Genomic DNA, 27,380 nt, shown 5'->3' with positions numbered 1-27,380 from the left:
TGCTCCTAATCTCAGCTCGTTACCTGTATAAAAGACACCTGGGAGCCAGAAATCTTTCTGATTGAGAGGGGGTCAAATACTTATTTCCCTCATTAAAATGCAAATCAATTTATAACATTTTTGACATGCGATTTTCTGGATTTTTTTGTTGTTATTCTGTCTCTCACTGTTCAAATAAACCTACCATTACAATTATAGACTGATCATTTCTTTGTCAGTGGGCAAACGTACAAAATCAGCAGGGGATCAAATACTTTTTTCCCTCACTGTATAAACGTCATGTGTTGGTGCTCTTGGGTCCTTTTACGAGGAAATGATCTGTCTCTCTCTCTGTGCGTGTGTGTGTCCTGGTCTGGAATGTCACCACACTGATCTGGGAGGGTGGGTATAGAGCAGAGACATGATCACACCCCTGGCTTCCTCTTTCTCCCCAACACACACAGGCATGCATGCACATGCACACACAAGCATTCTCACAGGCATGCATGCACATGCACACTCATACAAACATACAGGCTTGGAAGTACGCAAAGGCTCGCACACAAGCACTCATGTAATTCCATAAAAGATCCACGCACACACTATAGTTTCATGCATAAAGCTCATTCTTGGCATTCCTGTCTCGTACTCCATTCCTCCCTCTTGCTGATTTACTCTGGGTGGACGGAGGAATCACATTCCTCAGTCTGAATGTAAACTACTCACAGTGCGTTTTCTAAAAGCTTGTAAAATAGATTATTGAGGAAACATTTTGCTAAAGCATACTCTCTCCTCCCTCTCGAAGGCTTCTCCTTCCATCTTTCCCTCTTCCTACCTTTTCGGTTCCTTATTCTGTCGTTCCCTCCCTCCCTTCTGTCGTTCCCCCTCCTCTTTCCCTTCTTCTCTTTCACTGAATAGAACAATGAGCTGTATGTGTGCCCTGTGCACTCTGTGTGTATCTGTGTGTGTGCGCCTGTGTGCGTGCTTGTGTGTGCCCGAGCACTCTGAGCCACTCCCAGGGGTGCGTGGGCTCTGGTTCCATTTAGAAATTATTCCATGCTGTCAGCTACTAAATGAGAGGGCCGCTCAGAGAAGAGGGAACGAGACAGAGGGAGGAAGGGAGGGAGGGGAATAGAAGGAAGGAGGGAGGGAGGGAGAAGGAGTAGAGGGAGGGAGGGAGGGAGGAGAGAGAGACCGAGGTAGAGAGTAGAGTGAGGAACTGAGAGGAGAGACTGAGCTCAAAATGTTTGAGGGAAGAAGAATAACAGAAGAGAGAGAGGGGAAGAGAGAGCGAGAAAGAGCGAGAGGGAAGATGAAGTGCGAGGGACATGGTGAGTAAGAATGAAACACATGGAAAGAGACAAGAGGAGAGAAGGAGCTGAAGAGGGCAGAAAGAGAGAAAACTGAATCATGCAAAGAGACCAAAATACAAAGAAACAAAACTAACCAGAGAAACGTCTGGGGGGGAAACAAACAGCAGTGCACATGAAAGAAAGCAATGTGAAGAAAAGGTGGATATGTTACATGTAGCCATAGTGATTGTGAGTCCGTGGACAAATGCCAAAAGCCAGTCCCTTGTACTAGTAGCTAAATCTCATCTCTAGCTGATCCTGTTGGTTTTGACCCAGGATCATCTTCAACTCTTTATAATGTGAATCTGGTCCCTCTGTCCCATAAAGAGGGGTTGTTAAAACCACAACTCACAGAGCAACCAAACCAAGCACTAAAAACAACATCCAAACATCTCTCTCTGAGTTTGTCAAAGCTCAAGAAAAAAGCTAATTCCTGCAAAAGGCATTTAAGCAAATTCAGGTAAAATGCATTTAAAGAGAACTTGAAGGACCAGTTGTTAACTCTACTTGGGTTGTCTTGTTGTGGTTGGAGTTGACACCAATACGCACATATGATAATTGTGTATATGGTTGAATGTGTGTGTATGTATGTGTGTGTGTGCGCGCAAGTGTGTGTTCCATCTCTAATGGGAGTGTTGCCGCTGATCATTGTTGACTGCTGTCATTGAATTAAAGTCCTTTCTCATGGCAGCTCTACGCTGTGTGTGTGTGATCAGTGTGTGTGTGTGTACTTGTTAGTGGAAATTGACTGCACTGACAGATGACCTAGGCTTTCATTACAGCCGGCCAATCAACACGAGTTTGACATTCAGAGATGAGCGCAGGCGAACAGGGTACTACAACACACACCAACCATGTCAGCCACTATTAGCCACTTTATTTTGATTATGAATTTTACTTGATTTTTTTTACCCCGTAATTCATCATGTTTTCTTTTTTCTTTGTGTAAATCTCCATTTATTTGTTTATCTGCCTTAAGATGTATGGTTTTGTTTTATAAACACTTGAAAAGGGGGAGGTGACTTACAAGCCTTTCAGGGTTTGTACCTCTCCTGCACTCGTTTCGTTTGCCTATTAATCTCTCATCTTATTGATTTATATTTTCTTGTGTGCAAATAACACACACACGCTTCAACGGAAACTGTTTTGTAGTAGCATAGACATAGCTGTGTAGGAGTGGACCCTCACGTCACATCAGCACAAACCCCTTTTACTGGACAGGGGCCTATAAACCCCCTTCAGACCAGGAACCCTTGTTGACCCCACTGGCCAGAAGAAGTCCCTTTTTTAAGTGCCAGGCTTGACCAGGATATGGCCCCAATCAGCCTGCTGTCTTGATCCAGGCCTATAGAACGTATTCTAAACAAAGCAGAAGAGTCCAAGCTGGAATGCTTTTCGCTCCATTATGACAGGGCAATAAAGTCCTGATCCAGAGAGGCCTACTTCCTCTTGACCATGGAAAGTGACAAGCCTTTTTCAAAGAAAATAGGCCTACTCATTCAACAATGGACCAAGATGTCATCTAAAACACCTTTCCTAACAGCACATCAAACATGAAGGACTCATAACATTTTGGGGTTAGTGTAAAGTACATTGTGTGATACTGAGTTTTTTCTATGTTATTGCAAGGTATAATATGCTTATTACATGTAACCATGCAATGTGTAACCTAACCAAGGCCTGGTTGGTGTCTATGGACAGCAACCTTCATTTCATTCACTATTGGACTGTTTCTGTGAGTGTATGGTACATGAAGAACATGCTATGGACACTTATGGACCAATTCCTAATTTTTCAAATTGGCACAAACATGCCAACCCTAGGAGAGGTCAGGGTAGGATTGGATGACTTTCTCCCCCTTTTCGAGCTTGAACCAATCAGCAGGGTCAGATGGTTTGGTGGGACATGTTGAACACTCCCCTCAAATGGAGGAATAAAAGAACTGAGGAATGTGTCACACTTCTGTTCCAGTGAATGTTTTGGCTGTCAGACGACTTCTGGATGAACAACCCAAGGACTTACTCTTGCGAGTTGTCCTTTTTCCATTGAAGCCGAGCTAAGGATTCCAGATTACCAGCTTGCAGCTGACTGATCCTGTCAAGATCTCAGAAGGCCAACGCTAGCATTCCTCACTAAACCTCTACGTTGGACCCTGTTCTGCCTGGCACAGCCCAGGACTACCCGGCATCAGCACGCATCGATGAAGCCGACTCACCGTCAGAAGTGCGGCCACACTATCATCTGACCGAAGACCTCCAGCTGGTAGAGCACGGCGCTTGTAACGCCAAGGTAGTGGGTTCGATCCCCGGGACCACCCATACACAAAAAAAAAATGTATGCACGCATGACTGTAAGTCGCTTTGGATAAAAGCGTCTGCTAAATGGCATATTAAATATTAAATTAAATATTAAATTAACTATACAACTAATTACCCTTTCTCTCCCCAGCATTGGCATGAGGTGTAATGTGTAGCTCTTCAGGTTAACGTTAAAGCGGCTATAAATCAGTAGAAACAATAACAAAGGGACTCCCCGCCCCTGGTTCGGTAAAAAGCTGAGGGATGGGGCTGGAGAAATGCAGCCACTCTCAAATTCATAGACAGAGCTACGGATGCAAGGACTGACCATCCATGATATCAAAATTATAGTTTTAACCATGTTTTGAGGCTATATAGTGTCTGTTTACAAACGTTGGAGTAAAACAAGCTTATATTTTGGGGTCTGATGGGGTACAACAGCTGAACTAAGCTCATGAGGCATTTATAAATTACAATCCTCAAGAATCTATGGGTACATATCATTAATTTATAAGTCCAAAAATGGATGTAGAACTGTTGATTGTAACTGCATAACTTTAACATTAGAACTGAACCACTACTTGCCCTTTTAAGTTGCTCCCTCCATTCACAAAGATATAGGCCACTCTCTTTCGCAGTATGCACCCATGTGACCTGTTAAGTATAGTTTTGAGTCTGTAAATGTTGCTCTATCCAAATTGAGAATATTATCCTCTAACAATTTGCTGGAAACAACCTATATTATTAATAATATATTATTAATAATATTTATATTTTTGTTTTATAAGGTGTTATTGTTAAGATAACTCATAAGCCAGGTCTTCTTGTACAATTTTTGTCCAATAACGGACTGGTTCCCCGATTTATAACATATATTAATTTGTCTTGTATAGTAATAACTTGACCAATATCCCTTACAGCTGGGGATGTCTAGGCTATTGCAACACCTGCAGATGTAGGATGTTAATTGCACCACTTTTGTTGCTGACAATTTTTCCTGCACTGCAGGAAATGCAAACTTGTAGTATATTCGAGGTTTGAAAAGGGTTCTAAAGTTTGTAATTTCCACTTTAAAAATGTCAGTCTTGATTTTCCCTAATGAAAAATGTAATAACCCCTACAAAAAATGCCCATTCATTATAATTCACATAATAATTAATTTCCTGTTGCTGCAGGATTATTTTCCTGCTATAGCAAACTGGCCCAAATTAAGATCCTACATCTGTATCAATGAATATTAACACCTCCATGAATAAACCAAGTCATTCCTGTTCTCAGCTTTTTCTATTCCCCTCTCAGCACTCTTACCTGTAGGGGACGTTGAAGGGGACTCCTTTGAAGTGCGTATAAACATATGTGCTCTATAAAGCCTTCTCAATCAGCGCCCGTGGCTAATGAGAACCAGAGGGCTCACAGGGAGGGGAAAAACAGCTTTGATTTAGACCAGGTAGGGAGGCCTCGGATGAGGTAGCTGCCAGCTGACCACCCCTGGGCTAAGCCTACATCCAGGCTGGATGAAGAGATACTTTCACCTGTTGGAGCCTTTACTGGCTTAGTTTTACCTGGTTCAGATAAGCGCCTGATCAGATGTGGAGGTATCCCCAGGTACAGATGAGCTTGTGTTGGCCTGAACACCTGTGTACAGATAAAACGGGGCCTCTAAACCTACGCTGTTTAAAGGGAAGCCCTTTATGGTGAACATGTGAATATTGAAAAAGTCCATGTAAGCCTGTAGCTCTGCAGTAGTCTGTCCTTGGAGCTGTAGGACAAACAGCAGGCAGGACAGGTCTTAAACATGCTCTGAGAGATCGGACGAAGCGCCGCTGACTGCTTGTTCTGTGTGTGTGTGTGTGTGTGTGTGTGTGTGTGTGTGTGTGTGTGTGTGTGTGTTTGTTTTTATGTGTGTGTGGACCAAGCTCAGAAAGGTCTGCTTTAGCACCAGCGGCTCCTTGTTCTCCTAATTGCGACATGTCTTGGCCGTTAGTGCTAGCAGGCCGTGGTTACGCTAGCAGGCTCTGAGGATATGCTAATCTCTTAATTAGAATCGCTCAGAAGAGCTTTCAACAGCCTACCACTCTCCCTCTTGCCCCCCTTACTCCCATTCTCCCCCCTTCAACACCACCATCTCTCATCTCTCGTCCTCTCTGTGCCCCTGTTTTCCCTTTGAATCCCCTTTCTCTCTCCCCCATCCATCTCCTGCTGTCTAGGCCAGCCAGGTCACCCGTGATACAAGTCCAGCTGCACCATCAAGAGCATCCTGATTGGTTGCATCACTGCCTAGTATGGCAACTGCTCGGCCTCCGACCGCTGAACTAAGGACCGCTGCCATCCAGGACCTCTATACCAGGCGGTGTCAGAGGAAGGCCCTAGAAATTGTCAAAGACTCCAGCCACCCTAGTCATAGAATGTTCTCTCTGCTACCGCACGGCAAACGGTACCGGAGCGCCAAGTCTAGGCCAAAAGGCTTCTTAACAGCTTCTACCCCAAGCCATAAGACTCCTGAACAGCTAATCATGGCTACCCGGACTATTTGATTTGAGTATTCGACATCCATCCATGTCTGAGGACGTCAGGAGATGTGTAAACTGACCACTAGGGGCAACAGTGAGCGCTGTTACCTTCAAGTAGGTTTCGGTTGTGGACGGGGATGGCTGATGGGCATAAGCGTCTGCCTCCGATTCCAAAGGTTGCAAGTTCGAACAGTGATAAAAATTAGTTTTTTATATTTGAGTTTTAAGCCTATCCCAAACCTTAACCCGTAGGAGTTAATGCCTAACCTCAAGAATTTGGAGTTAATGCCTAAACTTAACCTTAAACACTTCCAAATTCGACGTTTGGAACAACTTTAAAATGTGACGTTTGAGAAACATGGATGAACATTAATTCTGAAGTGAGACCATGAGCTGGTAGGTCTAGGCTCTGGCTCTCTGGCTACAGAGACTGACAATGGAAAAATAAAACCAACAGGTGATTAGATGACAGGGTGTAATTATGCTACTTACACAGAGTGAAGGCTGCTAGGTAAACATCTGACATGATATTGCAAAAACCAAAGTTGAAGCTCCCATTTCCCTAGCGCTCCGCTATCTGAGAGAGAAATAGAGACGACCCTTTAGCCACCAACGCCTTTTTCTCCCTCCATCCTTACCCCCCTCTCTCAAAGCATTTCTCTCCTTCCCTCTCTCACACCAAGTTTCACACACACAATACCTCAAGGAGATTGGGGGATAGAGAGAAGATGGGTGGCTGAGGGGAAGGAGAGAGAGTGTGTGTGTGTGTGTGTGTCTGGGACGGGTACAGCAGTGATTATTAGATAGCACAGAAGGTCCCTCAGATAAAAGGCAGTCATATCATCACTCTCTCCCTCCTTCTCCCTTTCTCTCTCTCTCTCACACACACACACACAGAGAGAGAGATAAATGTAACTGCATCAATTGACAGAGAGAGTAAGCATACCAGCACATAAGGACAAGAGAGGCAACACATATCTGGATTAGTTGTGACAACGCCTGTTCACATACCTGCCTCCCCATTCATACACTGCTTCTAAACTGGCACTCCAGGACTAGAGCTTTTAAGGGGAGATATTTTACAGTAAATATGTGATGCACAGGATGCAATTGCTACCGGCAGCATTCAATTTTTGAGTAAAGTACCTTACAGTGGATTAAGTACATTCTGTCAATATGAAGCCAACTGTGTTTCACAGAGGGAGGAAAACGCTGTTAAAGTGGTCAATAAATTGATTCAGATTGATTCCGATTTAGATTGAATCAGAATCACGGTTGTCTTGTTTGTGATACAATGGTTGAGTTACATAGGCCTACAGCCAACCCCTGATATATTCAATGACTTAAGACTGTAATGAATGCAAGCACTAAACTGAAGCAAGTACAAACAATGTATTGGAATGGGGAATAGTGAACTGCAGTGCATTTGAAGAGAATGACCCTTATCAGGAGTGAACAGTAGAAAGCAGAATCATACTACAGAGGGAGTTTGGTCCACTTGGTTGGATGCCATGTTACTACTAACTTTGATCATGCCATTGTTTCATTCATAATGACTATCTGGGTTCAACTTCTAATTCCATTAAATGTAGGTTATATGCTTGCTTAGCTACACACCTTGTGTTGTGTTGAATTCTAGGGCAGAACACCCCATGTCAGCCAATGAGACTGAGACAGTCTTCTAACCAATCACTCAGAGGCATGCTGTCAAGTGACAGGTCTCTGGATTACAATTTACATTTAAAAGGAGCGATTCAGAGGTGTTGTGTTAAATGCGGAAGACACATTTCAGTTGAATGCATTCAGTTGTATCCCCTTTTCCATTTATTGACACGGCAGGGGGGATCCAATGTTGGCCAACATTGACACACTACTAGTAAATGTCACAAATAACACTTGGCATATGCAGCAAGGTCAGATTGTGTAATAGCAGTTATTTACTAAAGCGTGAACTGTTTTGACTGGACGAGACTCATTCAACCCTCAAGACCGTGGAAACACACAAACATTGTGTAATAGCACACACGCACGCACACACAGAGAGAGAAGTGCTAGTTCTTTAGGAAAATTAGTTTGTCAGCCTCAGGTGACTGTTTTGCAAGGTTGTTCCTCTACTGCAGTCACAAGATGGTCCCAGATGTTGAGTCACAACAAGTTTGCCACTGCTTGTTTTAAATGGAGTCATGCTAATGGAATTTGTGCTAACCAGGTTTGCTTGAGACGGAGTGAATCAAACACAGAAAGTCATTGATACTTGTAGGTTTAGCAGGGCGTATCTCACAATCCTATCTCACAGTCCTCCCAATCTATATGGCTGCGTACACATTCGCTCTTCTGGAATCCACTCTCCTTGTCTCGACACAATCAGCTTATTCAGCAGCTAGACACGTGATGTATAGAGCTGATCAGATGTTTTATTCCATACAGAGGTGTGTAGGATCTACACAATACATTCAGTATCTGTATGAAAGCACTCATGTGCTTTTCCGTCTCCGCACCCACTCTCTCTCTCTCCTTCTTTCCCCCTCTCCCTCTGTAAGGCCTCTTGTTTATGGGGACTAGCACAAGGCAGCAGAAGAAAAACATTATTTACAGCATTCATATGATCATAATGCAGAGCTATTTAGGTCAAGGACAACGTCCCCTTTGATTGCTTGACACATGGAAAAGTTTGTCCTAAACCTTGAATCAAATCACCAGGAACTCTGATGCACGCAGACTAGCCAGATGAATCCAAAAACACCACTGAAAATATATCAGCTGACTAATGTTTTCTACCTCCATCAGGGGAATGAACAGACATGTAGAAATTGGTTGGTTTATGCTGTATAAGTGTGGAATAACTTACGTTCTGTTCTGTTAGTGGAAGAGTTAGGTAAGGTTTCCAAATACGTCTGTGTCAGGCTGTTTCAGGTTTTCCACCCAACCTGCACATTTAATTTCAGTATGATATTCCCATTTCCTTCTTCCATTTTGTATTTGACGTTGGGCCAGTTAACTGAATGAAGTTCAGTGTGTGTCTTCAGTAAACAGCCACAGTAGGAGAGAGCAGTGCAGCCTCATTGTGTTCAGTAATAATGTCCAAACAGCACCACACCCCGTTTCTGAACCCAAATACAGCATTCAGCATTCCACCTCCATTCACTGCTCCAGACACAGGTGGCACGCACGCACACCGACACCTCATTTCATAACCAGCAGCTAACGATGCACAAGCACTTTTTATACAAAACCCTGTTTTAATAGCATTATTTGTGCTTTGTAAACTAGCTTATTGTAGCTCATAAATATCCAAGCAGTTCATCTCTGTGAGGATGTGTGTGTATGTGTATATCTATGTGTGTGTGTGTGTATGTGTGTATCTATGTGTGTGTGTATATCTATGTGTGTGTGTGTGTATGTGTGTATCTATGTGTGTGTGTATATCTATGTGTGTGTGCACGTGAGGTTAAGGTGGTGACTGCTATAAACACTTGTCTGTCTGGATGGACAGATCCGACACACACACCAACTCCCCTATCCCAGAGAGAGAAAGAAGGGGGAATGATGAATGAAGGGAGAGATAGACATGGAGGAAATAAGGAGACACGGAAAACGAGGAAGAATGAAGGGGGGTGTGGTAGGAAGGACAGGCAGCAGAGAGAGGGAGAGGGAGGGAGAGAACAAGGGGATGGAGGGAGGGAGGGAGGGAGCCAGAGAGTTCCCTCTTGGCATTGGGCCCGGCAGCTACATCTGACGTGTGTTACTGTTACTGCCAGACTTCCAAAACATACAAATAACTACAGAACTAGAACTACACACACAACTACATAAACACACACAACTACATAAACACACACACACAGACAGAACTAGAACTACACACACTGGCTACATAAACACATACACAACTAAAGAACTACATACAACAGACTGCCTACAGAAACACTCACCTAACTACACACCTACACACAAGCTGGCTACATAAACACACACAGATGGAAAAGAGGGACAGAGAGAGAGTGAGAGAGGCCTCAGCCCAGTGTCGTTAAAATATCAGCAAGTGAGATGGCGAGGAGAAAATATGCACATAGAACACAGAACATGAGGAAACCATCCAGATTTCCACTTCCTCTGCGCCTACAACACTCCACCTCTGACCCTCTCGTCCCACCCCCTCTCCTGTCCCCTCTACCACCTCTCCTCTGTGAGTTTAACTGCTGTACTGTTACCATACATAGTGAGTTCAGTAAACAAGTGCAATGCGTCGCTCTCCTTCTCTTTCTCTGGAGTCATAGTGAGTTCTGGAACCAGCGCAGTGCATCTTTTTCTTTCGCTCGCTCTCTTCCTCAAATCCATTCCATTGGTTCCAGTAAATGACTAAACTTCATCCTAACCTCACCACTCTTCCTCTCTGCCCGTCTCAAATTCCGATTGAGATCAGCTTTATTATACCATGAATGGCAAGGCCACTGTTGCTAAAGCAAAGTGAGACAGTTTATGATACTAAAAACAACAATAACAATTATGGTAACAATAATAGTTATAGTGATTAGAGACAGGACATTTAATAATACTAATGTGATGATCTAAAAAAGCATTTTTGCTTTGAATATGTGAACAAAATAAAGATGTAGATACAATGTGATCATGCAATCACCATGCTGCAGAGTATAATAATAAAATGTAGGAAATATCTTAGTGGCTTACTATGTATTATCAACAAGTTGCTCTGATAGATAAAACCAAAATGAACAAATAATTACAATATAGTCATGCATTAATCACGCTGCTAAGTATTATAATAGAATGCAGGAAATACCTTAGTGGCCTATTATCTAAGAGTCCCTTGCTTCACTATATGTGTATGGAACGTACGTAGGTGTGCTCTCAATGTAAATAACCATCTTGGTTGGGCATTAGAGTCACACTTGTTTCATCCCTGACAGCATATGTTAATGGCCCTTTCACTGTATCTATATAATCCTCTTACCTCTAACTCTCTCTCACTATCCCGCTCTCCCCTCTCTCTAACAATACCACCTCCCCCCTTTCTAACAATCCCTCTCTTACTCATCCCTGTTCTCTCCATCCCTCTCTCTCCTTCATTTGCATATTTTTTAATAAACCCAACCTTCGTCAGTGGTCCACATTTTTGCCTGTCTCCTCATATGTACTTTCAAAATGGAACACACACACACACACACACACACACACACAGTAATGCATGTATGTAACGCATCCTTGCAGCAGGGATAAAGAGTCACGTTACTGTTTGGCACCATGGATGAACTCAACAATGACAACCTCATGTGTTCAGAAACTGGTGCGTGTGTGTTTGTCTTAATAACTACGCCAGTGATGTTTGTGATAATGAACTGAAGCAGCATGATAATGATGCCCCCCCACACCCACACCCACACCCACAAAAACACACACACCTCTACTCTGTGCCGACGCCGTCGGATCCTGTCAACACTCCACAATCCCACAATGCACCACAGGACTCTCAGGGGACACTTCCCTTCCACGCTCTATTAATACAACTCACAACACATCTAGTAGCTGTGTGTGTGTGTGTGTGCTGAGCTGTCACTTCCCACTGACTCACACACGCACTCAGCTACACACACAGGCCACTGACGGAGCCGTCAGCCTGCTACAGCTCATCTCATTCTCAGCAGCAGTCTGCAACACCTTAACGAGAAGTTCATCATGACTAAACACACAAGACACACACAAACAGCACGAAAACAATTCGCCACGATGACGAACAAAGAGAGAAGAGCAGATAGAAGAGAATGCAGAGATTAGTGTTGCATGGTATACCGAAACTTCTGTACTTTTTCGATACTAGAACATGAAAAACGGTTCGGTACTAGAATATTTGTTTCCTTCGGTACTTCTATCAAGTGTGTCTCAGGTCGTCTACTGATTGAGAGATGATCAGGTCTGTCAATCAGCGCAGCCAATGTCCCTGTATAGCGCGAGCGCACCTTGCCTGCTCCACTTACTCATTGCTAGCTCTAGCCTGAACCTCTGCACTCACTGGGAGTCTGGGCTGCATCACCACTTATTCTGCACAGAAGTTAACATTGACATTTTTGTAATTTAGCAGACGCTCTTATCTAGAGCGACTTACAGGAACAATTAGGGTTAAGTGCCTTTGAATAATGCAACATGGCATTACTGTTTGCAAAACAATGTCCATTACAGGCTAGAACACTTCACAATGCAAGAAGATACTGGTAGCTTCCAGCTTTGTAGACTAACTTTCCTTGCTAGCTTACAGCTGAAGCTAACATCAATTCACTACTCTAGTACCTTGTCGTGATAACGCAAAAATATTGCTGATTTCAAAGCTTACTGTAGGAGTGACTGGGACATACACTATATATACAAAAGTATGTGGACATGTCATACATAGACTAAATCTATACATAAAAACATGATATATAGACTAAATCTATACATAAATAAATATGTTATATACACCCAGGTGGCGACACGCATCTCTGCGTGCCTGGCCGTTACACTACATGGCCAAAAGTATGTGGACACAACTTCAAATTAGTGGATTCGGCTATTATAGCCACACCCGTTGCTGACAGGTGCATAAAATCGAGCACACAGACATGCAATCTCCATAGACAAACACTGGCAGTAGAATGGCCTTACTGAAGAGCTCAGTGACTTTCAACGTGGCACCGCCATAGGACGCCACCTTTCCAACAAGTCAGTCTATCACATTTCTGCCCTGCCAGAGCTGCCCCGGTCAACTGTAAGTGCTGTTATTGTGAAGTGGAAGCGTCTATGCAACAACAGCTTAGCCGCGAAGTGGTAGGCCACACAAGCTCACAGAAGGGGACCGCCGAGTGCTGAAGCGCGTAGCGTGTAAAACTCATCTGTCCTCGGTTGCAACACTCATTACCGAGTTCCAAACTGCCTCTGGAAGCAACGTCAGCACAAGAACTGTTCGTCGGGACCAACTCCATATTAATGCCTATGATTTTGGAATGAGATGTTCGACGAGCAGGGTGTCCACATACTTTTGGTCATGTAGTGTAGCAGGACCATAACACCACAGGCCTAGATCTATCTCCCCTCTCCTTTCCAACTGGGACAGGACTTAGTGCAAACTCACCCAGCCATGCAGGCTTAATACTCTGTGTGCATGCGTGTATTTTTTGTGTGTGTACGTGGGGCCCTTTCAGAGAGGAGGAAGCCGTGGATAGGGTGCTAAAAGGGCTCTTGGTTTGGGGGCTTAACCTCTGCTATGAATCGTGACTGAGACTAACTCAACTCTTAGTTCACTCAATCCTGAACATGAGGAGGAGTGGGGCGGGGGGAGAGGATGAGATGAGAGGAGAGGAAAGGAGGTGGGAGAAAGAGGTTTGAAGAGAGGAGTGGAATAAGAAGAGAGGTGAGTAGAGGGGGATTTGAAAGAGGGAAAATAAGCCAGTCAGGCTCTGCATGAGCCCAATCCTTTTTGGAGGATGTCCTCTCGTTTTCTTCTCTCCCAGTCTGTTTCTCTTTTGGGAATTGAAACATCACCGCCCACAACGAACACTCCTGCAGAAAAACCTTCAATAATGGGTTAGCGGTGTTGGTTACATTAAAAAACAAACGTAACGAGAAGTGAGTGCAATGGAAATATGTTGCTAGGTCATTTCATTCTATTCAGATAGCTACTGATGAAGTTTCCTAGAGTGTCACAGTTCTGGCAGGCCTCCCAAGCCCACCCAGAGCATAAGGCAAAATATATAATATGTACAATTAGTTGGGAAGATACAGCATAGTGAATACTATAATATTTATTATGGTATTGACATATATGGAACGATCACGGCACAATATACACCAATTAACTAGCACAATACACAGAAACAGAGTCCGCAATACACACCAACTAAAAGAATACACACTAACTAACTCAACAACTACCACAATACGCACCAACAAAACACAAAGGTAACACAGAGCCCCTCAACCCTGTACCAACATGTGCAAGACACAAAACACACATTCACAATAACACAGTTTAGACAAAGTACAATTTGTCTATACGAATGTGCCTCCGTGTGGTCCTCAGTTGATGCTACCACCACAAAGGTTTTGGGTTCAATTCCCATAGGGAATTATTGATTGCACTCCCTGTGCTGTCAGTCGCTTTGGATGAAAGTGTCTTCTAAGTGGCATATATTATTATCCCTGTGGGCCCCTGGGACCAAGACCGAAGAGTAGCATACTGTCCCAAGGGTATATATTAGTTTAAAGGGGCATTCTCCCCATCACCCTTGGCAGACAGGTCCCCTCGGGCACAGTGGAGATTTGAAGGATGGATGAGCCAGAAGGTAGCTGACGATGATTAGGTAGAAGAGACGGACCAATAGGATGATTAGGTAGAAGAGACAGACCAATAAGATGATTAGGTAGAAGAGATGGACCAATAGGATGATTAGGTAGAAGAGACAGACCAATAAGATGATTAGGTAGGAGAGATGGACCAATAGGAAGCTGGGGATGATTAGGTAGAAGAGATGGACCAATAGGAAGCTGGGGATGATTAGGTAGGTAGCCATGATGACTTTATGATGGGACTAATTTTGGTGAATCCCTACCCACCCCCTTGCCCTTACTAACTCGCTTTGAGGGCCCTCCGTTGTCACATGTTGCTGACAAAACTCTGAGGGTGACTTCCAGAGAGTGGCATGGTGGAGACACAGGGGCAGTCATTCATGCATGTGATTAGTGGATTAATGAGGCAGAAAAGGAGGTCCCACAGGATCTTGGGACAAGGACAGAGGACACATTCCTCTGCCCAGGCATTCCTGACGCCTGACAGATCTTACAACGCCTGGCTAGGTATTTTACATATCAGCTAACCACATCATATATTATAGCAATCTGTCAGTCGATGACGTGGCATGCAACCATTGGTTGATCCATGCAACGTCTGAGCAGGGGAACGCAACCTATATGATGATGTCACACTGAAAAGCTGACGTCACCAGTTACTCCCAAGTGGCGCAGTGGTCTAAGGCACTGCATCGCAGTGCTAGCTGTGCCACTAGAGATCCTGGTTCGAATCCAGGCTCTGTCGCAGCCGTCCGCGACCGGGAGACCCATGGGGCGGCGCGCACAATTGGCCCAGCGTCGTCCAGGGTAGGGGAGGGAATGGCCGGCAGGGGATATAGCTCAGTTGGTAGAGCATGGCGTTTGCAACGCCAGGGTTGTGGGTTCGATAAAATAATGTATTCACTAACTGTAAGTCGCTCTGGATAAGAACGTCTGCTAAATGACTAAAATGTAAATGTAATGTATGGAGTACGAGTTCAGAGTGCGTCTTGAACCAGCAAACCTGCAATTACTTTCTGCCATAAAGGTCAATACCCTTTAGCAGAGGGACGAAACACACTTAGAGAGACGTTAGCTGCCTTTTTCTCGGACAGTCGTCCAAGATAATAAATACCCAGCAAATCACCATACACAGACAACAGAGACACACAGCACTATGCATGCATGCATGCAGTGTCATTTACTATATGTGATAGTCTTATTGATCAGGTTATGAGTCGTATTGATCAAGTTAACAGACACAGAACTTTCCCTCAGTCAAAGAGATGAATGAGACACACTATTATAATAATAATGATACCTGCACAGACTATGCTATACATATATGTTACAGCATTAAATAAAACAAATAGTAGTCAATAAGTTAAATATGTAATATTTTTCTGAGGCTGTTCCCCATAAGCAGAAGGGTGAAGGTGTAGCCTACAGTATGATTATATATTTTCAGTTTACTGCAGCAGTCACACTAGTCTAGAGTGAATGTGAGTGTGTATAAGGGGATAAAGGCCGCCTTTAAAGGTCAACCTGAATGCTCTGAATATAATAAGATTGTAATAATAGCCGTGGACCTTGACACTCCACTGCCGGAGGAAAATAACAGCGGCGATGCCTTCCTTTGGAGGTCACACAATCTGAAAAATCGTCACGAGCAGATTTTGCGGGGTCTCCCTATGTATAAACGCAATAGCGCGAGGACACACCCAGAAAAAAAGGAAAGAGTAAGAGAATGGAGCGAAGGAGGAGAGGAGAAAAATGAAAGGGGGGGGCTGATGCCCATCCCTTGGAAATTATGTAAGAAGGATTTACTTTTCGCAACGAGCGAAGGCTTGTTAATTAAACAAGGTTGTCTCTTCTCTTAAACATCATATTCTGTTTGAGTCAAAAAGCACAACCATTCACTACACTTGACGTGTAGAATCTGAACTAGGAAGAACTAATGGATCATGCTAAACCGGCATATCCAATAATACAGACACAAAGACACGCACAGATAAATACACGCACACGTGAGCAAGATCAAGCACGACCCCCGATGACAGATGCGCATTGCCGTCAGTGACTTTTATGCGGAGTCTCCAAATAAAACGATAGGATGAACCCAGGAGCGCATAAAATTCCTCCTCAGACATGCACAACAATTCATTTTCTACTTGAGACAAACTGTTGCGACAAAACACTCATTGGTGAAGGACACAGACTCCCTGTCTGAATAGTAGACGCTATCTGCAGACAACAGGCGGATGGTTGCATTGGTAATGCCAATGCAAAACACACGCATCGCACGAAACCATTCATTCATTCATTCATTCTACTCACACACCTGTGGAAAATAACATGAGATCTGGAAGAGAAGGGTAGAGGCAGCAGTCCTTACCCGGATGCTGAGGGCAGTCAGGCGGTTAGGTAGCCTACATGACAGCCAGACGGCAGGAGATTGTCTCAGTGAGCGCTCGTCTCCTCAGCTCACCAACACACACAATCACACTACACTACACTAGCGGGGAAATCCACTATCCCGTATCTCAGTCTTCTTCCGCTTCTGTCAGAGCTGGGTAGTGCAAACGGTCTTTCAGTGAGTAGGCGTACAGTTTGACACAGAAAAACAACACACACAAATCAGTGTCTATATTGATATTGTGCCTTTGAGATGGGGATTGCCACTAGTAGAAGTGCAAGCTATAGCCTACCGGTTTGGTTATTCCTCATCTGGGCTCCAATGTGACAACTGTGGCATTGCACAGAGACGGGCTTGATGGTGGCACTTTATAGCTTTTTCTTTTGTTTTAGATATCAGTAACTCGACGTGAAGTGCGTGATAAACTAGACCAACGCGTTATGAGGCCCAAAAGTAAATCAACTGTTGAGATTTCACTTCGAAAACTAACACCCTTCCTCTCCAAATAGGAGGAACATATCGCGCAGAGGAAGGATCCACTTCGTGGTCCGAATGCACAGCAGCAGACCCAAAAGATTCACTCCGCAAGTTCTTGTTTTTTCTAGGCTAAAAAGTGAGTGGGTTCACGTCCATCCGCGGTAAAAGTACAGATAAACGCGATCTATCTCTGGACTATGGAAAGATCAGAGCACCGATCGGTTCACCGATTTCCGTGGCTGGAATAACGAAAGAGATATACAGCGTCTGGAGCGAGCGAGCGCCGCCACGGAGCGAGAGGGGGAGGCGGAGGGAGAATGAGGAAGAGGAAGAGGGAGGGACGAAATCGGGATTACCCATTTAAAGTGGATCTTTGAGAAAACATGATCGTCTCTCCTGAACAATTTTATCGATGATCACCTGAATATTGCTGTAATGCCATGAGGAAAACCATCTCATTATCATATTTTCCCCCAATGTCTGCCATGTAGCTTTTCTGCTCTGCCCTCCACGGTGTGATTCATGAAATGGTTAAATTAAGGCCTGGCTATATGTCCAAAATACAGGAAGAAATGTTTGATTACCAGTAATTTAGCTAATTTACCAGAATATAACTGACTCCACAAGTAGCCTAAAGTTTAGTAGAATAAGAATGTACCTATATGCCTAAATAGTGTTTTGGATTATGTTGTGCCCAATAGAAATGAGTCACTTGGTGTCACTTTTATTATATTCTTATTTACAATGTTTCTGAGCACAATCTGGGTGCTACCATAATTATAGATAATCATGAATTAATGGTGAATAATGAGTGAGAAAGTCACAGAGGTGATGATGAAACTATTTTCACAACATAATCCAAAACACAACCAAAACAAACTGCAAATGCATCCAGCAATTTTTGGGACCAAATACTACATTTTTACTACATTTAAGTGAATTTGTCCAAATACTTATGACACCTTCAAATGGGGGGACTATATACATAAAGTGCATTCATTTCTAAATGCTAAAACAGATATGTATGAAAATACCCTCAAATAAAAGGTGACATTTTGTACTTTCGCCTCATATAAAACATTTGATCTCAAATCCAAAATGCTAGAGTATAGAGCCAAATTTAAAGTTTTAGCTTCTCTGTCCAAATAAATACGTAGGGATTTGTATATAGCCCAGATACAGCAGATTGTATAGACTACTGATGATACATGGTTTATGAATGCAGTGGTTGTTTCCAAGGCAGCAATTTAAGTACCTTCTTAGCAAAGGGCAATTTCTCAAGCAAGAATTTTGCTAGGACTGTCTGGGAGTATCCTGAGAGGAGAGAGGTAAACTGAAAAGTAGGAGTTATTGGCAGAGAGGTTTGGAACTCTGTTTCTTATTGGTCTATTAATTAACAAATGTACTGTATAGTGATGTCACCATGGAAGGCCAAAACTCCATCCCACCAAAACAGGCTGAAATTTCAGGCGGTCTTTTCAAACAGCTCTTACACTAAAAGGACTTTATCATAATTTTCACAATTTCACAGTATTATTCCAACCTCATAGTGTGGTAATATACACAGTAAATCAAGTTTTTGACTGCGCTGGGCCTCCTTAGGAGGGTGGGGGGGTTCTATTAAGCTAACATATGGAATTATTTTAAGATGTTCATACCTGGACACTACAGACTTTTCCGTGAGAAGACCGATTTTTAGGATGTCTCATGGTCTGACAAACACTGCTCTAGCTCTGCCACCTTTCACTGCAGATGCAGAAGTGCGACATCGGCTCTGCCACCAGATATCTCTAGTTTCAATGTACGGATTTTGATGGGGATTTTTGTATTATGCTAATTAGATTTCAGCAGGGGAACGGACATCGACTCTAGGGGGTTAAAATACACATTATGTGCACGGGTAGCCATGGATACGACCGTCATAGTCGTCAGCACATATGGAGAGATTTACATGCATTTCTATCTTCCCTCTATACCCAATCAAAGACAAATATCAATTATTTGATTAATGAATATAATTTATGAAAGGTCATATTTGACTCAAACGTTCCATGTATTAGTATTTATAAACACTGAGCAAAAAGAGGTTAAAGGTAGAAAAAGAAATGCAGTCTGGTTGAAACAGATGTGGCACCTTTTCAGGCAGGGAGATGGGTTGCTAACGTGCTAAAATAGTAACAACTATATGTAGAAGAACAGAGTGTTCTAGGTACACAAACGTGTGATTAGCTTGGATAAAAAGAGTGAGCAAGAAAGAGAGAGAGAACGGTCTCAACTCTAACATACAGTATAATTATTTAAAATGTAAATGAGTTCAAAATGTGTTTATATAAGACGTAAAGTTGTGTAGCAGAGGCGGTTCAGTAAACGACGCTCGCGTAATGAGCAATCTTGCCCGAAGATTTTTTTTACTAATAGCTCTGTGCGCTATCATGGTCTTAGGGTTAGGGTTTGATTTTTGGTTTGATTCCTAGTTTGTGGTTATGGTCACAAACAGAGACACAAATGAGGAAGTCACAAATCGATATTGTCATACCTTTGTGCCTGAGTTATTCCTCTGAGCTAAAGCCTAGGCATTAGTTAGGGGAGCTAACATGAGTCTTCAAGTTTCTGACAGTTTGAACATAGTTCAGTCAGTAAACCATCTCTACTACATCTACATATAAGATCTGATAGAATACAGAGGCGAGGATATCTGCCCAAGGCCTATACGAGACGCCAACGCATGAAAACACTGCACCTGATATTCATGAGCACCTGTTCTACATGTAGGTGTTACAGGCTGAGAGGTGCCAGTCAACATATAAGCGCTTCTGTGACTGACACCCTCCCTCCGCACTTAAAGGGATAGTCAACACCAAATCTTGAAGGGGTAGTTCAACACCAAATATTAAAGGGGTAGTTCAACACCAAATATTAAAGGGATAGTTCAACAACAAATATAAAATGGAGAGGTCACCACCAAATCTTTAGGGGGTGGTTCAACACCAAATATTAGAGGGAAAGTTCAACAACAAATATAAAAGGGACAGTTCAATACCAAATCTTAAAGGGACAGGTCAAAACCAAATCTTAAAGGGACAGGTCAACACCAAATCTTAAGCGAACAGGTCAACACCAAATCTTAAAGCGAACAGGTCAACACCATAGAGCACAATATCTCAATTTTGAAGTAGCAATTTTTATTCATCTTCTGTGTTTGAAAAAAGCGTAAAGCTAATATTGCTGATTTACTGCCACATGCAGTGCTGTAGTCCTGAATCTAAACTTGTGTCATTTATTTATTGTAGCCACTAGATGTCAGCGATATAGCTTAAAGCCATTGACAAACCATAGACAACACAATTTGAAGAAGAAGACAATGCTCTGATCATTGGCTGATCACTCCCAGCCCATAGGAATCCCCAACCAGTTGACTACTTTAAAATGGTGGAAGCCCTCAATGGCAATGTCCATGCTAAAACAGGTTATATGAGTCGTCTATCTGTCTCTATGGTCAACACCAAATATTTAAGGGATAGGTCAACACCAAATCTTAAAGGGATAGTACAACACCAAATCTTAGGTGGTAGTTCAACACCAAGGTCGTGTTCCCTCGCAGACGTTGCTGATCTTACAATGCCTGGATAGGTATTTTACGTATCAGTTAACCACATCATACGTTATAGCAATCTGCTGCCCAACAGCACAGTCGATGATGTGGCACGCAACCATTGGTTGATGGATGCAACATTTGAGCAGGGGAACATGACCATAATCTTGAAGGGGTAGTTCAATACCAAATCTTAAAGCGGCAATCAGCAGTTGAAACAATAAAGCATTATCCCAGGCCCTGTTTCAGTAAAAAGCCATTTCGTTTTTATATTATTTAGTTTCAGTTTTAGTTTTAGTGTCAGGGACAGAAAGTAACATATGCCTGGGAGGCTAGGAGCCATTTATGTGTTGTATAGTTTGTGTTTTATGGGATGTCCCTTCTTGCCACTGGGGGACAGTAATACATACGGTGATGGGTCAGGTCATAGGTTAGGTTTAAAGGTAGACTCGGCAAGATGACATGGATGCACGAAGGAAACATTAGTAGTGGGTCAATTTCCGCAACAACCAGGAGTGTTCAAGCGCAAGGCTAAAATTCTCTGCTGTTTTGGTCCCGTAGCTACCATGTAGCTGAATGAAGCGCACCCGTGCACATGCACAGATACTCTGTGTGACTTTGTAAGAGCAAAGTCTTGCATCGTGCTCATCTCAATGGGCTCGTTTGAGCGGATCACTTTTGTCAAGTTGATGGTCACTGCCTTTCAAAGTGTGTTGCATTCTGTGGGGAAATGTTTTCCGACTTGCACATACATGTCGAGTTTCTGGCAACACTGCCATGTTGATCTGAGCCTTGCTGTCGGAAAACCACATTAGTGTCTGACTTTCGGCTGTCGCAGATGCACCTCCCCCGACTTCACTCCTCAACTTTCGGTTGCTTTATCCACTCAAACAAGCCCAATATCTGCGGTGATGCTCATGGCAACGTAATCTCGCTGAGTCTACCTTTAAATTATAAAGTCAATCTCAATGTGACCCGCCAGATTCAGAGGCTTGATGACAACCAAACTGGATTTTTACCCACCAAAAATGACAACTGAACATAATTCATGATGTCTTTATTTTTTATTTTTAGTTAGTTAGTTTTGGAGTCAAAGATTATAGTTCCAGTATAGTTTTAGTTTTTCAAACAGGTTTGTTAATTATTTTATTTCATTTTACTAAGTCGTTTTTTCATGATTCGTTTTAGTTCCAGTTTTAGTTTACTATAATAACCTTGGTGTGTGTGTGTGTGCGCGCGTGCGTGCATGTGCAGATGTTAATTCACCCTCTGACAGGTCCCTTCACTGCAGCATTAGAGACAGAGCAGGTATCAACCCTCCTCCTCCTCCTCCTCTTCCTCCCATAAGTTTTTGAATGTTTCCTCTATTTCTATTCCCCTCCATTTATCTATCATCCCCATTCCCTCCCTATCTCCTCTTTATCATCCCCATTCCCTCCCTATCTCCTCTCTGTCTTCTCCTTCTTACTCTTTTCTATTTCCCCCATCTCTTCCCGTTTTCTTCTCTCGCGTTCATCTCTCTCTATCCCTCTTTTTTAGGCCGTCTCTCATTCCCTCTCTTCCCAAGCTCTTTGACTCCCCCCCTCCCCAAAAACATTGAAAATGTTTCCCCTCTGTTTCTATTCCCCTTTCTCTCTCACTCCCTGCCCCATCTATTTACTGTCTTCTTCTCTGTGTGGTGTAAGACAAAACCTCTGTGGGCTGAGCTTTGCGGAGCTGGACAAACACACAGACTGCCAAGCAACCAGTACATCTACAGCACTGTACACAACTAATCTCTTCATCTCCTCACCTGGAGCCTTGATCACAGGATAGACACGCGTATTACCAACCGTATCACCAGCCGTATCACCAACTGTTACCATCCACTCAGGTTGGGTAATGGAGAAAATGCATTTGAGCTCTCGTGCTCTCACTCCTTCTGTCACTGTCTCTCCTTCACCTCTATCTCTTTCTTTATTCCGCCCGTCTCTCTCTCTCTCTCTCTCTCTCACATACACACACACATACAGAGACGCACACACACACACCCTTTCCTTTCCCTGCCCGTCTACACTCCAGAGAAGGGATGTGATATGTAACGGTGACATCTGATTGGCTGTTGCTGGTAGCACTGTCCTGTATCCCCTTGTTCTGTTCTTGTTGCCATAACAGCCTTGTGTATCTAATGTCAATACAGCGCTGGCAGGGAGAAGAGAGTAGAGGAGGATCTGATGGGAGGGAGGACACAGTAACAGGGATAACTCCTGCTAGTGAAGGAGCGCTCAATCAGCTGTAGCTCATTGTGGGATTTCTTTTGGCTTGTGTTAGACATTGGTTTTGTTGACTCAATGTGTCAGAAAACGTCAAGAGCTTTTGGTGTGTAATAGTGTGTTCTCAGGTTTGGGGACCCTTATAGATTCTAGCAGACATTTTATGTTCAGGTATAAAAGTGTCCCTTGCTTCAAACCTATATTGCGCTCGCTCTCTCTCCCTCTCCCTCCCTCTCTCTCCCTCGCTCTCTTTCTTCCCTCTCACTCTCTCTCCTTTTCTATCTCTCTCTCCTGTTCTACCTGTGTATCTGTGTTCTATTGGAAGTATTTGAAAGTATTTAAAAAACAAATCCTATAAATAGCTTACCCTTTGAAAGTATTTTCAAATATTTATTTCACATAGAATTGCATGGGGGTGTATTTGAGTCAGTGTATTTGAGTATTTTCAAATACTTTCCAAGTGTAATTCCAAATACTGTACATTCCAATATTCAACTACATCTTTAAAAGTAATTGACATACCCTAAATAGTATTTGAACCCAGGTCTGACACACACACACACACACACACACACACACACACACACACACACACACACACACACACACACACACACACACACACACACACACACACACACACACACACACACACACACACACACACACTCACTCACTCACTCACTCACTCATTTTCACTTCCTCACCTAGAAATCATTGTTTCCTAAATAGTGAGTAACAAGAAGGAGAGATAGAGATATAATGATCACAATTATATTAGGTGGAAGGAGAATCACCCTGACCTACTGAAGAGCTGTTGTAGCTTTTTGAAAGGGTTCCCCTAGGGGCCTAGGCTTACCATGAACATACTTTGTATACTTCAAGTATAACAACACAGTCATCAATCTGAGCGTTAAACATTTATTTGCTAAGAGAAAATACTGAAACAGAACATCCCTCAGAGCCAACTGAATGTAAAGTACAGTAACCATAGTTACCTGGAGTCAGTGAGAGGGAGACAAAAAAATTAGAACACAATGCAGCCCTGGTGGTATTTCACATTCCCTTTAAAGGTTTCCTTTCTAGTATAGATTTTTTAAAATATTCTCCCTTAAAATAAAATGTAGTCACCACTGGCGTAACACAGTTTCTAAGGACCCCCCCTCGGATGGCCATGGAGCTGAAATTGCGACATGTCTATGCGGCTGCATGCCTATCGAATCAATGATAGGCTTTCTATGATGCCAGGGAATGTATAGCTTTGCTTTAGCTAATGGATAAATGTTTATTGGTAGGCCTATTTGGTCGTAATTTTCTCATGTGAAGCCTAACATTTCACGAAGCTATACATAGTGTCGCAATGCTGCCATTTTTAGACTGCTGGCTGGAAGTAAAAAAGTTGAAAATTAAAACATTGCAGATCGAAAAATACATTTTCAATGCAATAGCATATTAATCAGCTACCAATTTCATTTTTTAAAAATATACAACTGTCCTGGATAGGCTACCTGAACCTGCATGACATGAGATGTCCTCGCGCTCTCTCCCAGCTTGGATAAAAAGTTATTGCGTGTAAATCCAGTCTATTAATGCCAAATAATACAGTCAGTCCACTTACAAAACACTAGCTTACTAGGGATTGTTTCATTATGCAGTGTACTATCTATAGTATTCCGACCCCTTGACTTTTTCTACATTTTGTTACGTTACAGCCTTATTCTAAAAGTGATTAAATTGATTTTTTCCCTCATCAATCTACCCCATAATGACAAAGCAAAAACAGCTTTTTATAAATATTTGCAAATTTATAAAGAAAATAAAAATGAAATATCACATTTTCATAAGTATTCATACACTTTACTCAGTACTTTGTTGAAGCACCTTTGGCAGCGATTACAGCCTCGAGTCTTCTTGGGTATGATGCTACAAGCTTGGCACACCTGTATTTGGGGAGTTTCTCCCATTCTTCTCTGCAGATCCTCTCAAGCTCTGTTAGGTTGGATGGGGAGCGTCGCTGTAAGGCGATTTTCAGGTCTCTCCAGAGATGGTAGATTGTGTTCAAGTCCGGACTCTGGCTGGGCCACTCAAGGACATTCAGAGACTTGTCCCGAAGCCACGCCTGTGTTGTCTTGGCTGTGTGCTTAGGGTCGTTGTCTTGTTGGAAGGTGAACCTTCGCCTCAGTCTGAGGTCCTGAGCGCCATGGAGCAGGTTTTCATCAAGGATCTCTCTGTACTTTGCTCTGTTCATCTTTCCCCTGACTAGTCTCCCAGTCCCTGCCGCTGAAAAACATCCCCACAGCATGATGGTGCCAGGTTTCCTCCAGATGTGAAACTTGGCATTCAGGCCAAAGAGTTCAATCTTGGTTTCATCAGACCAGAGAATATTGTTTCTCATGGTCTGAGAGTCCTTTAGGTGCCTTTTGGCCAACTCCAAGCGGGCTGTCATGTGCCTTTTACTGAGAAGTGGCTTCCGTCTGCCACTCTACCATAAAGGCCTGATTGGTGGAGTGCTGCAGAGATGGTTGTCCTTCTGGAAGGTTCTCCCATCTCCACAGAGGAACTCTAGAGCTCTGTCAGAGTGACCATAGGGTTCTAGGTCACCTCCCTTACCAAGGCCCTTCTCCCTCGATTGCTCAGTTTGGCCGGGCGGCCAGCTCTAGGAAGACTCTTGGTGGTTCCAAACTTCTTCCATTTAAGAATGATGGAGGCCACTGTGTTCTTGGGGACCTTCAATGCTGCAGAAAGTTTTTGGTACCCTTCCCCAGATCTGTGCCTCGATACAATCCTGTCTCGACGCTCTACGGACAATTCCTTCAACCTCATGGCTTGGTTTTTTCTCTGACATGCACTGTCAACTGTGGGACCTTATATAGACAGGTGTGTGCCTTTCCAAATCATGTCCAATCAATGGAATTTAACACAGTTGGACTCCAATCAAGTTGTAGAAACATCTCAAGGATGATCAATGGAAACAGGATGCACCTGAGCTCAATTTCGAGTCTCATAGCAAAGGGTCTGAATACTTATGTAAATAAGGTATTTCTGTTTCATGAATTTGTCATTATGGGGTATTGTGTGTAGATTGATGATGATGAAGATTTTTTAAAATCCATTTTAGAATAAGGCTGTAACGTAACAACATGTAGAAACAGTCAAGGGGTCTGAATACTTTCCGAATGCACTGTAAAGTGTATTTAGCTGCTATTTATAAACTTTTTATAAAAATTACACATAAAATAGCCTAACAGTAACCAGGTTTTCATCCAACCTTTTTATGTGAGTAAAGTACATTTAATGAAATTTCAAAACATTTCATGACACAAAATTTGTCCGTAAACGTTCCAAATGTCGACAAAACAAAATAAGCTAGTGGAAATTATTTTATGTGCAAATATTGACATAATGTCCATCATATCGAAGTAAACTTGGAGTCACGCGATGACATGTTGTGTGGTCCTCCCACTACGACTTGTCGGGAAAGCATGCAGTTTATTAAGCTACAGATTAAATAAATTATGATGAACTTCACAGGGTGGTGAAAGTGCAAGGTAATGAGCTTGATGCTCCTTTCCAATAATTATCTAGGGTCTTATTCTGATGACATGATCATCGATGCTTGGCTGCCGTTTGTCCATATAATCTCATCATATAGGCTATATGTGCGCTCTAACCAACAGTGTGCATATAGTGCTGTTGGCTAGAGCTCACTTGCCAATACCAATACTCACTATATAAAGCAAAACATTTTTTGAGAAAACCATCAGTAGAGTTGAAAATGCAATGGAAATTATTTAACTTGTATTTTTTATTCGTACATGGAGCCAAATTTATTTTTAGATGCACTACGTCATCACACACAGCCTTTAATCTGCAACAAGTCAAAATGCGCCAATTGAATGGAAACCTAGCTAGTGAGGAAAAAAGTAGTCGGCTTGAGGATGAACTCAGCCACTATTTATTGTTGAACTCAGCAGGTTTTTTCTGGCTAATAGCCTACACAAATGGGCTGCAATATTCAAGGTAAATTCTATTAAATCAAATTAAATCCAACTTGAAAGACTCCCCTGGTCTCCTTAAGCTCTCCTTTTTTGTGTGCAAATGTTTTCACCGCGACCTGTAGGTCCAGGTTGCAGGCCCGACTGTTCTCTATACTGAGTATTGCCAACCCAGACAGTCTTTCCTGACACAT

The 27,380-nt window shown here is 42.9% G+C and overlaps 1 protein-coding gene across 8 annotated transcripts in view; it reads right to left on the bottom strand.

The window, feature by feature from the left end:
• LOC121575406 (plasma membrane calcium-transporting ATPase 1) overlaps window positions 1–22,875 on the bottom strand; it is a 138,605-nt gene extending 115,730 nt beyond the window's left edge. For 5 of the 8 annotated variants that reach the window (XM_041888499.2, XM_041888490.2, XM_041888496.2 and 2 more), the window contains exon 1: window positions 16,850–17,388. The gene's annotated coding sequence lies outside the window, so the exon portion shown is untranslated. Of the gene's footprint in view, window positions 1–814; window positions 864–16,849; window positions 17,389–22,731 lie in introns of those variants that run through there. The other 3 variants (XM_041888492.2, XM_041888491.2, XM_045223051.1) reach the window with 3 other exon arrangements.
• Window positions 22,876–27,380: the final 4,505 nt, after the last annotated feature.

The sequence above is a fragment of the Coregonus clupeaformis genome, chromosome 10 (assembly GCF_020615455.1).
Source record: "Coregonus clupeaformis isolate EN_2021a chromosome 10, ASM2061545v1, whole genome shotgun sequence".
NCBI lineage: Eukaryota > Metazoa > Chordata > Actinopteri > Salmoniformes > Salmonidae > Coregonus > Coregonus clupeaformis.
The sequence above is the reverse complement of the archived record's forward strand: the minus strand, read 5'-3'. Positions and strand labels throughout refer to the sequence as shown.